At 41.5% G+C, this 12,160-nt stretch overlaps 1 long non-coding RNA gene across 2 annotated transcripts; it reads left to right on the top strand.

Annotated features, from left to right (window-relative positions):
• Positions 1 to 3,529: 3,529 nt before the first annotated feature.
• LOC309339382 lies at positions 3,530 to 7,604 on the top strand. 2 transcript variants are annotated; one of them, XR_014155272.1, is made up of 3 exons: positions 3,530 to 4,758; positions 6,298 to 6,403; positions 7,523 to 7,604. It is a non-coding gene; the product is annotated as an uncharacterized lncRNA (long non-coding RNA). The 2 variants fall into 2 exon arrangements; XR_014155273.1 differs by having other exon boundaries at positions 7,469 to 7,604.
• Positions 7,605 to 12,160: the final 4,556 nt, after the last annotated feature.

Below are 12,160 nucleotides of genomic sequence, written 5' to 3'. Positions count from 1 at the left end.
ATGATTCTATGATTCTATGATTCTACCCTCACCTGGGGTAGCCAGCCAGTCAAGCCCATTCCTGTGGCGTGGTGCAATTAGGTGCAATTTCCCCCTTTACACTTTAGGACCAATTAGAGCATTTCTCCCAGAAATCTCCAACATGCTCCAGATTTATTTACAAAATACAGTGGTACACCGGGGTTAAGTACTTAATTCGTTCCAGAGGTCCGTACTTAACCTGAAACTGTTCTTAACCTGAAGCACCACTTTAGCTAATGGGGCCTCCTGCTGCTGCCACGCCACCGAAGCACGATTTCTGTTCTCATCCTGAAGCAAAGTTCTTAACCTGAAGCACTATTTCTGGGTTAGCGGAGCCTGTAACCTGAAGCATATGTCACCTGAAGTGTACGTAACCCGAGGTACCACTGTAATCTTGCATGTGGGATTGTCTCAAGATAGGTTTGAAGGGAACTGATGGTGTAGCTTTGTGTGATGCCACGTTTAAAGGGCCAGTGGCTTGAATTCCACTGAGCAACCGCTGATCAATCTACCTATTTTCTGTCTGAGCACTACCATCTCATGATCTGAGTGTCTACAAAGCACATTTGGTGGCATCACATTCTGATGGGTTTCTAGTAAGTACAATGTAGTTATAGAAAAAGAGGTGCCGGAACACACAATGAACGCTTCCCTCGTTTTCTTAGAATGGCAATGATGCCCACCTGAGAGGTGCCAGAACTGAGTTCTGGTGAGTTCCAGCTGAAAAAAATCCCTGGTACCATGTTAAGTATTGCATTCAATACATAGAGAAGGGATTAAGATAGCACAAAGTTCACCTAGTGTTAGCAAGGTTTTGTCCTCGTGCATTTTATAGAAGGACGCTCGGGATGCACGTTCGCAACCCGCAGCGTTCACAACCCGCAGCGGCACGTCTGCGCATGCACGGGTTGCGATTTGGCGCTTCTGCACATGCGCAACCACCGAAACCCAGAAGTAACTCCTGGGTTTCAGTGGTCCGTAACCCAAAAAAACGCAACCTGAAATGTCTGTAACCCAAGGTATGACTCTATATGTAAAGCATGAACAGTTACAAAGATCCAGAATATAAGGTACTATATTGTACTCCATATATTGTACACTGATAAAGATACAGAGAGGCCAAGCTAACAATATTAATCAAGGAATAACTCAAGGTAGATATTTGATTAATATTGTTTGGTTTTCTTTCATTATATCTACAATATAGCATAGAGTGAAATATATACTTATTTTTTAAAGGTAAACAGTGTTTCTTTGTGCTCTGGTTTCCGTCATGGTGTCCTGTTGTGCCAGAAGTGGTTTAGTCATGCTGGCCACATGACCCAGAAAGCTGTCTGTGGACTAATGCCAGCTCCCTCGGCCTGAAAGCGAGATGAGCACCGCACCCCATAGTCGCCTTTGACTGGACTTAACCATCCAGGTGTCATTTACCTTGATTACCATTTTTTAAAAGTGCCGAGTCTTGTTATTGTTTATGTTTTGGCTTCCAAGGACCCCTTCTCTCTTTTTACTTTATCCTGGGATTTTAGTTTTATGTAAGTTTTAGTTTTATGTAAGACCCTGATGTTGGGGAAGATGGAGGGCACAAGGAGAAGGGGACGACAGAGGACGAGATGGTTGGACAGTGTTCTCGAAGCTACCAGCATGAGTTTGACCAAACTGCTGGAGGCAGTGGAAGACAGAAGTGCCTGGTGTGCTCTGGTCCATGGGGTCACGAAGAGTTGGACACAACTAAACGACTAAACAACAACAACAACAAAGACAGTAAGTGATCCAGATTGAAAAGCTTGGTCTCTGTAGCATTCTGAGAAATAAAAATGAAGTATTAGCACGATGAGATTTGAACACTAAATGCTTGCTGACAAAGCCTTGCAAGTGCTGATTTCACTGCCACTGTTAGAATGTCAAATGAGGGTGTGGCGTGAACTAAAGCCTAATGAATGGGCCAGGGTTCCTCACCTAAACTGCTCCTACTAGCATCTTGGGTAAATTGCCATTGGCTTCGTTTCCCTTGAGAAATGGGCCCAGAGTGTGCCTTTTAATTTTAGGAACAAGAAAGGATTATCAAAGATAAATGAATTCCAACATAAATGAATTCTGGAGTCCCTGGCACCATGTAATTTTGGCTCTCGGCGGTAACTGATATTGTCCAAGGAGAAATTACACACTTGATGGTTGAAATTATAAAGGAAGGGCAATAGATGAAGTGCATGTAAATACAAATTGCTTGTAAACTGTTGATTTATGTTAATCAAACACGCAATTAGACTAGTCACGCACTAGACAGGTTGGAGCCGTAATTTCCAACTGGTTTTTCTTAACAAGGCTTGGCCATGCTCTGTCTGCTATTACATCTACAGTAATAATGTAGCGTATTAGAAAAGGGAAGTAATATAGAATGCTAAGAGAATTTTAGGATGGATATTAATCTTTCATGTGAATGATAGGGAGACTACTGTTAAGAGCTTCCTCGAGGTTTGCATAATAAGTGCATGCTACTTGTGGGGAAATGCAGGTGTGTGTCTGAGGGGACCTGATAATATTTTCAGCCCATTTTAAGATTACTGTATTCGTTTGGGAGAACCTTTTAAGAGAATGCAGTTACTTCCAAGTGGTCTGGGAGTATTTTTTTTACAGCTCTTTTCAGCTATATGCAACACCTTTTGACTGGAAGAAGAAAGACTACAATTGCCCAGAGTATTCCTAGCTGGTGAGTTGCAAGGAACATTAGCTTTAAAATTATAATGCCTTATGGGGTTTGTTGTTTTGGAATACACCATCAACTTGCAACTTGATCACCTGCAGTTTGATGAGTTTGCATTTCTCATGAGCTCTGTCTAGAGTGAGGAGTAGTTCTAGACCCATGGTTCCAAACATGGGGCACATTCCCCACGGGGGGGGGGGCAATTTGATTTTTAAGGGGGGCAATTTGAAAATGATATTTATAAGAATTATAATAATTATATGTCATGGGGGTGCATCAGAATTTTAGAGATGCTTAGGTGGGGCATGACCAAAAAAAAAAAAAAAAGGTTGGGAACCACTGCACTAGACGATCTGTGCTAATATTAATGGTTTTTGTCAATGAAATAATACAGTGGTGCCCCGCAAGACGAACGCCTCGCAAGACGGAAAACCCGCTAGACAAAAGGGTTTTCCGTTTTGGAGGTGCTTCGCAAAACGAATTTCCCTATGGGCTTGCTTCGCAAGACGAAATGTCTTGCGAGTTCCTGCGGGTTCCCCCCCTTTTCCCCCTTTTCCTAAGCCGCTTATCAGCTGATCCGCTAAAAGCCGCTAAACCGCTAATAGCGCTAATCCGCTAAGCTGTCAATGGGCTTGCTTTGCAAGACGAAAAAACCGCTATACGAAGAGCCTCACGGAACGGATTAATTTCGTCTTGTGAGGACCACTGTAGTAGTAGTAGTAGTAGTAGTAATAATAATAATAATAATAATAATAATAATAATAAAAATTTATTATTTGTACCCCGCACATCTGGCTGGGTTTCTCCAGCCACTCTGGGTGGCTTCCAACAAAGATTAAAAACACATTAAAATGTCACACATTAAAAACTTCCCTAAACAGGGCTGCCTTCAGATGTCTTATAAATGTCAGGTAGTTGTTTATCTCTTTGACATCCGATGGGAGGGTGTGCCTGGTTCCCTGTAGCTTTGCTTCTCACAATGAGGGAACCACCAGAAGGCCCTCGGTGCTGGACCTCAGCGCCCGGACAGAACAATGGGGGTGGAGACGCTCCTTCAGGTATACGGGGCTGAGGCCTTTATGACTGCATTGACAGGTCTGGAATCCTGGGACAAATCTATTCTTTATATATCTCCACTGCCCCAGCCACACACACAGACTTTTTCTGATTTTTTTTTTAAATTATAAAAACAACAGTCTTTTCACTTTCACAACAGTGTAGTTAAAGGCCCTTAGGCCAGGCTTCTACTCCAACGCCACAATTTACTCTCCTTTGACTCTTGCCACACGGGAGTTCAGCATGAAAAAAGGACAGGCTCTAAAGCCTACAAGAGGAGGAAGGATTAAATATAAAACTGGCAAAGAGCCACACTGAAGGATTGTAATGTTGGTGTTTGCAGTACTCTAGAAAGCCAAGCTGAGGGTGGTTCACTGTGACCAGTGTGTAATGACTGTGGGGGGAATTACCACAATGGGAGGGAAACCAGCTGCAGTTGCTGAAACTATAGTAAAGGAAGCCAGTTTAAATGATGGCTAGCTATTTACTATGCCTTGAAAAAGCAGAGTATTTTCTCAGGGTGGTAATTGACAGCAGTATTTCACAAGGCCTTGGATAAACTACAGAACAATATAATACTGACATCTACAGCAGCTAGGGATTCCACCAATATGCATTTACCTCTCAAATTGCCGTTGGTTTTATGATGTTTAGATGTTATGGTTTTGAAACTGCTTAGTGTAGTCATAAAACACTATGTGATTATGCAGTCATCACTTTATAACAACGCTTTCATGCACACTTGGGAGGCCAGCTCACAAAGATACAATCAGGTTATTTAAAAACGAGGTAAAATTCTTGATTTTGTTAATGAATAAAAACTATAAACACTGTGTCTTTTTTCTTTCTTTCCGTACATAACCTGAGACCAGTTCAGTGTTGATATGCTTTGCCCACCGGTGATGGGAAAATAACCCTTCTCCAAATTTTGATTCCTTACAGCATATTGGTCATGTCAGTCCTAACTCCTTTTTCGTGTGAGTTATTTTGAAACATTTTTGCTCACAACTAAGTAAGAAACAAATCACAGAGTGCTAACTACATTCCAGATGGTTCTGCTCTTGTTACATCCAAAAGAAAAATTAACGGGAGGGGGAAGCTAATATTTTAAAACAAGGTTGACTATGCTTGATTGAGCTTTCCCCTGAAGCACATCATGTCCTTTTTCTGAGAGCGGTCTTGCAAGTTGCAAAGATGCAGACCTAGATTTCTTAAGTAATCACTGGATGAGTTATTGGATTCAGATGTATTTGAGATGCACTGGGATGCATCCAGCTAAGTTCTCAGTCAATCCTATTGAAATTCATTTACCGAAGTTAGTTGTGTCTATTAATTTTAATGGGTCTACTCTGAGGTGTTACTAGCAATGGGTACAACCCAGTGTTCCCCCGTTTTCTCTTGCTCTCTAAAACACACACTCAGTTTGGTTTTAACAAAATTCAGTAAAGCAATTACAAGTTTCCAACTTCTGCAGTGTGTTGAGATCTTAAAGTGGCTTGCAAAGTTTAGCCAAATTGAAACACCGACTTTTTACCTAATTCTTTCCTGGAAAGCATTAAGCCTGGCAAAACCGTTATTGCTCAAACTGCATTTAACGACAATGAGCTGCATAGAGGCAGACGTCTGTGGCTCTCAAGGAAGTTAACTGAATTTTAGAGTGAACTTATAACTCAAAAGTTTAAAAATAAGCTCTACAAAGCTTCCTCTCCCTATTCACCCTCCCTGAAAGAATATAGATACATAGAGCACTGTCAAAGTATCTCTGTTCCAGCCATTATTTTGCATTCTGTTGCTGCTGTCCAGAAAGAAGGAAGGCTTTGCTAAGGAACGGCGTTGTTGAGGATGCAAGTAGGCCCACCATTGCAGATGTGTCTGTCTTTTGCTCTATCACTAGTCATAGCCAGCTGCAACAGGTCAAGCATTTACCCTGCAATACATGCTATATGTGTATATTCTCTGAACTAAATCCCACTGAGTTCAATGAGACTCACCTTCGGGTAATGGGTGTTTTATTGAAGCCTTGTTATATATCTCCCTGCCCCTTTGTTGAGCCTTGAAGAAGAAGAGAGTATCCCTCTGTTTGCCATTTTGACCTCCTGCTTTCTAGTACCTCTGCATCATTAATTACAGATTTTATTGTATTTAAATAACATTTTGTCTAGAAACATGGATGACTGCAAGCTGGCAATTCCTGACCATGACAGGGAGTTCAGAACAATCCTTGACTTAAAAGCTTTCAAAACTCATCATGTCTGATCAGCTCCATACATGTTGAAAGAATTGTCACCAGTATTACAATATTCAAAATATTAATCTGGATGGTGAATTGAGTTCTTGTCTCATAAGCCTACATCCATTGCGATCTCATCTTTCGTTTGTTCTGCCAGCCAAGTGCCAAGAGCAATAATGACTGGCTGCCAGTTGGCCATTAGCCTTTTCACTAGTCCTGAAAAGTCATACTGAGGAAATCCATAAAGTTTTCATATGGGTTGAAAAATGTATATATTTCCATGTAGGGTATGACTAATGGCAATGCAAGCAGACGGCTTGTTCATGTTTAAAGCTGTATAATGGAGCCACATCCTTAAACACCCAGTTTTGGCATCAAAAGCAGTGCGAGAGGTGAGTGAGGTTGTCTTTCTTGGAGCTCTTTTCTAGTTTGGTTCCTCAACCTGTACATAACATAGTTGCCTGAAACTGCCACCCTAGGAAATACTTAACAATATGCCACAATTACACAAGTCATTTCTTTTTGTAGAATGGTAGCCCAAAGCACTGCTGAGAGAAATACCGTACATTATATTGATAAATGAGTACTGTATAAGCAAACTCCCCAAAGCATGCTTGGGGTGTGAGGCATTTTGTATCAGCACATTATAAATTTTAGAGATGCACTATTTCCACAGAGATACCTGGGCATAAATTAACTAGTGTAAACTTCCAAGACATAGCTGGCTGCATGTCTTCCCTGTGCCCTACATACACCCTTTCCCAGATTTTGCCCAAGCCACAGCTCAGCAGGATTGCAGCCCTGATTTCTTGGACTAGGACTCCCTCCAGTAACTCCCTTATTCTACATATTCTCATTAGATGTCATCAGTTATTCTTCTTGCCAATTCAGGGAAGTAAGTTTTAACGAAACTTTGAGAACATTCTTCTGGTGCAAACTTCTGCTCCTTCGGCACATTTGTATTTTATATAGATGATATGGCTCTTAGCTTTAATTTGGATTGAATTGCTGCTTAAAAACCAGCTACTTTTTCATACTTCTGGAAATGCTGAGTGAATCTTCCATGCTAAGTATGCTAACATCTAAAACATTAATAGTTCCTGCCATGATACAAAAACTATTTTGGTGGAGGAAGTATGGAGAGTGCAACATTTAATATCTCCTATAGGTCAAATAATGCTGACCCCCCACCTTTTTAGCATTTCTTTATTCATTTTTTCAATTACAACCACCAACCAAAGAAAACACATACAGTACAACCAAGGCTTTTTTCAGCCAGAACTCACTGGAACTCAGTTCCGGCACCTCTCAGGTGGGTGATATTGAGAAGGGAGGCATTTATGGTGAGTTCTGGCACCTATTTTTCAAGAAAAATAGCACTGAGTGTTGGGAATTCCATTCCACCCTTTGCTGCAAACATGGGATTGTTCCATGTCACATGTCTGTTTACGTTCCAGCACTGATTGCCGGCGTGAGCGGAACTTCCACTCTCTATTGCTTTTGCTTTTCAGTCTCTCCGAGAAGACGGCAAGGAGAGATGCCATGTTTTCTTTGTCCTGATTTATGTATAATAAATGCATAGTTTAGTATGTGTCTACAGCCTCAAGCCTCTTCTGTTGCACAGCTTACACTGCTGAGTATAGTGTGCTCAAGTCTGCAAGCTTGAGTCACTGATGCATGTCGGAGCAGAGGTCTATGGATCTCCTCAGCAGCAAGGCTGAGGGGAGACACTCCAGCTGGGGCTGAGCCAGCTGGCTTTTCAACCCCCCTATTCCGACACTGAGTACAACCCAATGCATAATCACACAGTCCCAAGCATGCTATGCCTTATTAACTCAATAAGCCTTTCCTTGCTTGTCTGGTGGTGCCAACAGTCTGTCTTCCTTTGCTTTTAAAGGCAATGAAACAATACTACTGTTCTCTGAAGTCAAGGTCAAACCCATATGCTTCTTTCAAGTTGACCTGCAAATTAATTGTTTTGCAGCAAAGGTTAACTCGAGGATCACCAACCTTCTTGGATAATGATCATGTTTTGAATTTTGATAGTCCTGGGGGCACACATAACACAAGATGGCTGCTGCAGAGTGTGGTGTAACACAAAATGGCTGCCATAGGGAGCAGGACAGAACCCAAAATGAGAGAGACTACCACCCCAAGTGACTGTTTGCTTACAGTGGGAAATCATTTGTGTCCAGCTGGTCCTCATTATGAAGGTCTCTCACATATATACTCTGGCTAATCCTATTGGTGTCTATGACCATCATGGAGCAATAGACAAAGCAACCACACCACGCTCATTTCACATGAATCACTAGGTACCTCCACACTTGACCTCCTAACATCCTAGGAGGGCTAGAGACTTTTTCAAAATGAGAGCTCAGTCTTCATGGGTGCATGGTGCCTGCAGGTGCTGGGTTTGGGTTAACTTATCTTTCTATGGCAACTTCTTATCACTTTCAAATATCAATAGTGATGCTAGCTGAATGAACTGACTGTCCCACGATGACCCAGTTCAACTTCATGGTCTTCCAAAAGGACAGATGAAATTAAGTGTCAATACAGTGATACACCCTGAGGACTTTAATCGGTGTCTGTAGAAAGGGGGACAGGGCAGAAACAATTCAATGTTGAGTTTTAATTGTTGTAATTCACCCTATTACATTAGGGAAAGGGCATGTAATAAATGGAATAATAATAATAATAATAATGATATAAGCATAACATATATTTCAGAATTGATCATAGGTTATTTGATTATAGGTAAAAATCAGATTAGGGATATGTGCCTGTCCTGGAAATTTGATGTCCCTCTTGCTTCCTTCCACAATAATAATTAGTAGCCATCTTAAGGTCAGCTTTTTTTAAAAAAAGGAACAGGATAGAAATTGCATTAGGCAATCTGCCTTAGGTTCTGAGAAAGCATACAGAGCAAAAGTTTAAACAGCATTCTTTGTAAATAATTCATAAGCAAAGACAAGCTTAAAATGAACTCCTATTGAAGAGGAAATTTAATGGTCACTTTAATTCGTGTTTATAACACATCATTTCCCTGCCAGCTCAGTGTAGATAGTCCTTGATGCAGGGAGGTCTGCTTATAAAAAATGTGTATATATATGTATTAAAAAATATGGAAGAACAATGACGCTGTAACACCGAGAAAGCAAGGAGCTAACCTTCCTTGCCTTTGATTGCAGATCTCCCTGGCTATTCCTCCCTCCCATCTACTTTCATAGGGTTTTATCCAATGCAGGATTTTCCTTAATGTGAAGCACTTCTGCTTGTACGAGAGGGAGCACCCAATGTCCACTGATCCCTCTTAATCACTGCAGCCTCTGTCTCACCTAAAAGGTGGTTCCTGCGGGTTGGAGCCCCTCTGGATAAGAAGGCATAGAGGACTTGCAGTAGGTAGACAGGACCGAGGACACATTTGGTGCCTAGGATGTCCCTATTTTCATTGGAGAATGTTGGAGGATATGTGCCTGCGCATTTCACTAGCGCACAGCCACCGTTGTATAAATCCTTGATTTCCAACTCTCAAAGATGTAGGGCAGGAAGTAAGGATAGGGATTTGGAAGTGCATGTGTGGCATCCTGGGTGTGACATCATGTGACATCATGCTGGGTCATAAGGAAAGGGTTAAATGAGTGTGAAGTGATTGGCAAGTGGGAACCCAAGGGGAGGAGTTAGAGTTAGATTTAGTGTTCTTAAGGAGTCAGTCAAGTGTTAGAGAAGAGAGAGGGAGGATAAACAAGTCTGTGGGTTGGGATAGTTGATGTGTGTGTGAGAGAGAGAGAGAATCTGTTAAGAGGAGTCAGATAGACAGTTGGGATAATCAGTTAGAAGTTATTAGGAAGGTATAGGCCGGTAAAGAAACTAAGATTAAGAAACTGACAAGAAAAATTATCTGAAACCATAAACTTGTTAATGCTTATAAAATAAACTTGTTTATTTGGTTTAATATTAACAACTGTCTGGACTCCGTGTGTACCCGAGAGAAATGGGTCGGTGGCAGCGAGGAAGCAATCACAGTGGTGGCACAGGGATCAATAGACCGTCAAACGTTCGGGGACCCTGTGTGATCACCACAGCATGGTGTTAGGCAGCAAGCCTATACCCACTTACATGGGAGTAAGCTCCATTGATTTCTGTAGAACTTCCTTCTGTACCATGTCTTCATAATACCTCACAGACGACCAGAATGTTAAGCAGATCTGTGCAAGAAACCATTTCAAAGCTGCAGCAGGCCAAAGCTTTTGAGTCACCAGGTTCTGACATGTAACTTTTGCCAAGGGCGCAATTGCTTTCTTGCGCCTTTTGCTTACACAGTGCCTTGCCCAGATGGGCGTCTGTGGGGGTGGGCGAAAGCTTTCTCCCTATGGAAAATAAACATTGCACCTCTGCAAGGCACTAGCCCTTCAGGAATACAAGTCCCATTTCCAACTGTGAGCCACTTCTTGCTATAAGGGGCCTTTATTTTAGAGAGAGGAGTGGTGGTGATATTTGGTAGTGAAAATAAACATTGGAAAGATGAGGCTTCTACATGTGGCCCATCCAAGCAAATTCCAGGCAAAGAGAGCAGTGTTACATTCTGAACAAACAACACACTTGGTTGTTGTCATCTCTTTCAATTTATTATGTTCTCTTTTCTGTATTATCTACCATTCATTAAAGTAGAGCTATTCATTATTGTAATCTGACTCTTTTTTTTTTTTAACACAACGATTCAAACATTTAATTAATTGACTACCCTTCTAAATGTTCTGAAATAGAAATTTGATTTGGCAATGCCCATTGCTCACTTCTGTGCTCCAGGGTGCGGGAACGTTGATCAAGCCTAAAACTGAAAAAAGAAAAAGTGGAGGTGTGGGGAATGGAATTGACGATACGGTTTTACATTCTGGTCGCGAGGCAAAATAAACAAGTTTTGTGACTTTCCCGGTTGGGACCGGTCTATTTTTGGTCTGGATGTGGGAAAATGTGACCAACCTCTATTCTGGGTAAATTGCTTCACATGGCATTGAGTTGCCAGTGCCCAGGGAGTTTGCTGGAATAAGAAAGGACAACTGAAGGCAGAACTTTGTTAATATTTACAGCCTAAGACATTACGATACCTGAGACAGAGAAGCAAATGTCACACTCAGACATCCCTGCGCACCTGAGGTAGAACACCACATACGCCTTTATCTGGCATTAAAAATAAGAAATATCTATCCTTTTTGCTGGCCTTTCACGATGATCTAATCTCAGCTTCATAAACAGATATAAATTAGCTTCACATATCCACACATGCCTACTTTGCTCCTTCACATGAGTGGGTAAATGTGAGATGGGAAGCCACAATTAGCCATCACATCCTGCTATATCCAAATCAGGAACTATGGCTAATGGCTTCCAGATACATGACACAGAAGCCAGATTTTAAACTATGTCTTTATACACTGGCTTGTTTGAAAGCCATTAACCATAGCTTCCCAGTTCAACATAATGGAAACCTATGGTTAGCTGTGGCTTCCTGACTTGTTTTCTTGCTTGCAGGACAAAGTGGCTGCATATGGGAGCAACACAGGTAACTGCCTTTTACAGAGTCAGACACTGGCTGGCAGCAGCTCTCCAGGGTTTCAGACATGGGACATTTTAATCTTCCTGGAGGTGCCAGGATTTAACCTGGCACTCTGCAGGCAAAGCAGATGCCCTACCCTTGAGCTATGGCAATATATATAACTGCTTATTAAACTGAGATTTGCTTGTCCAAATGAGGCTAATGACTAGGCCAAGTCCAGTAATGAATGTCAAGGATATGGGACTTGTTTATTGTTGGTTGGTTGGTTGGTTGTTAAGCATATGCGTGATTTTTCTGATTACAAAACTGCTCATCACAAATAAAGTAATAAAGATACACTGAAAACATAACACGATAAAATAACCCTAAGAGCAAAATATTACAACCAAACAAAATGTAAACAGAATCTAAATGAAGCAGCTGTTCCTGTTAGACACAGCAGCAGAGATTAATGGTACAGTCAACACAGAAATGGTAAAAAAATATTTTAAAAAACAGGTCGCAGCAACCCATCCATAGTCCTGGAGACCACAAATGCCTTAAGTGGGCATTTAAATGACACAAATGTAGGTTCCATCCTGGGGAGGGC

The sequence above is a fragment of the Podarcis erhardii genome, assembly GCF_964252035.2.
Source record: "Podarcis erhardii genome assembly, chromosome: 3".
In the NCBI taxonomy this organism is placed as follows: domain Eukaryota; kingdom Metazoa; phylum Chordata; class Lepidosauria; order Squamata; family Lacertidae; genus Podarcis; species Podarcis erhardii.
Note: the sequence above shows the minus strand (reverse complement) of the source record. Positions and strands in the feature narration are given on the sequence as shown.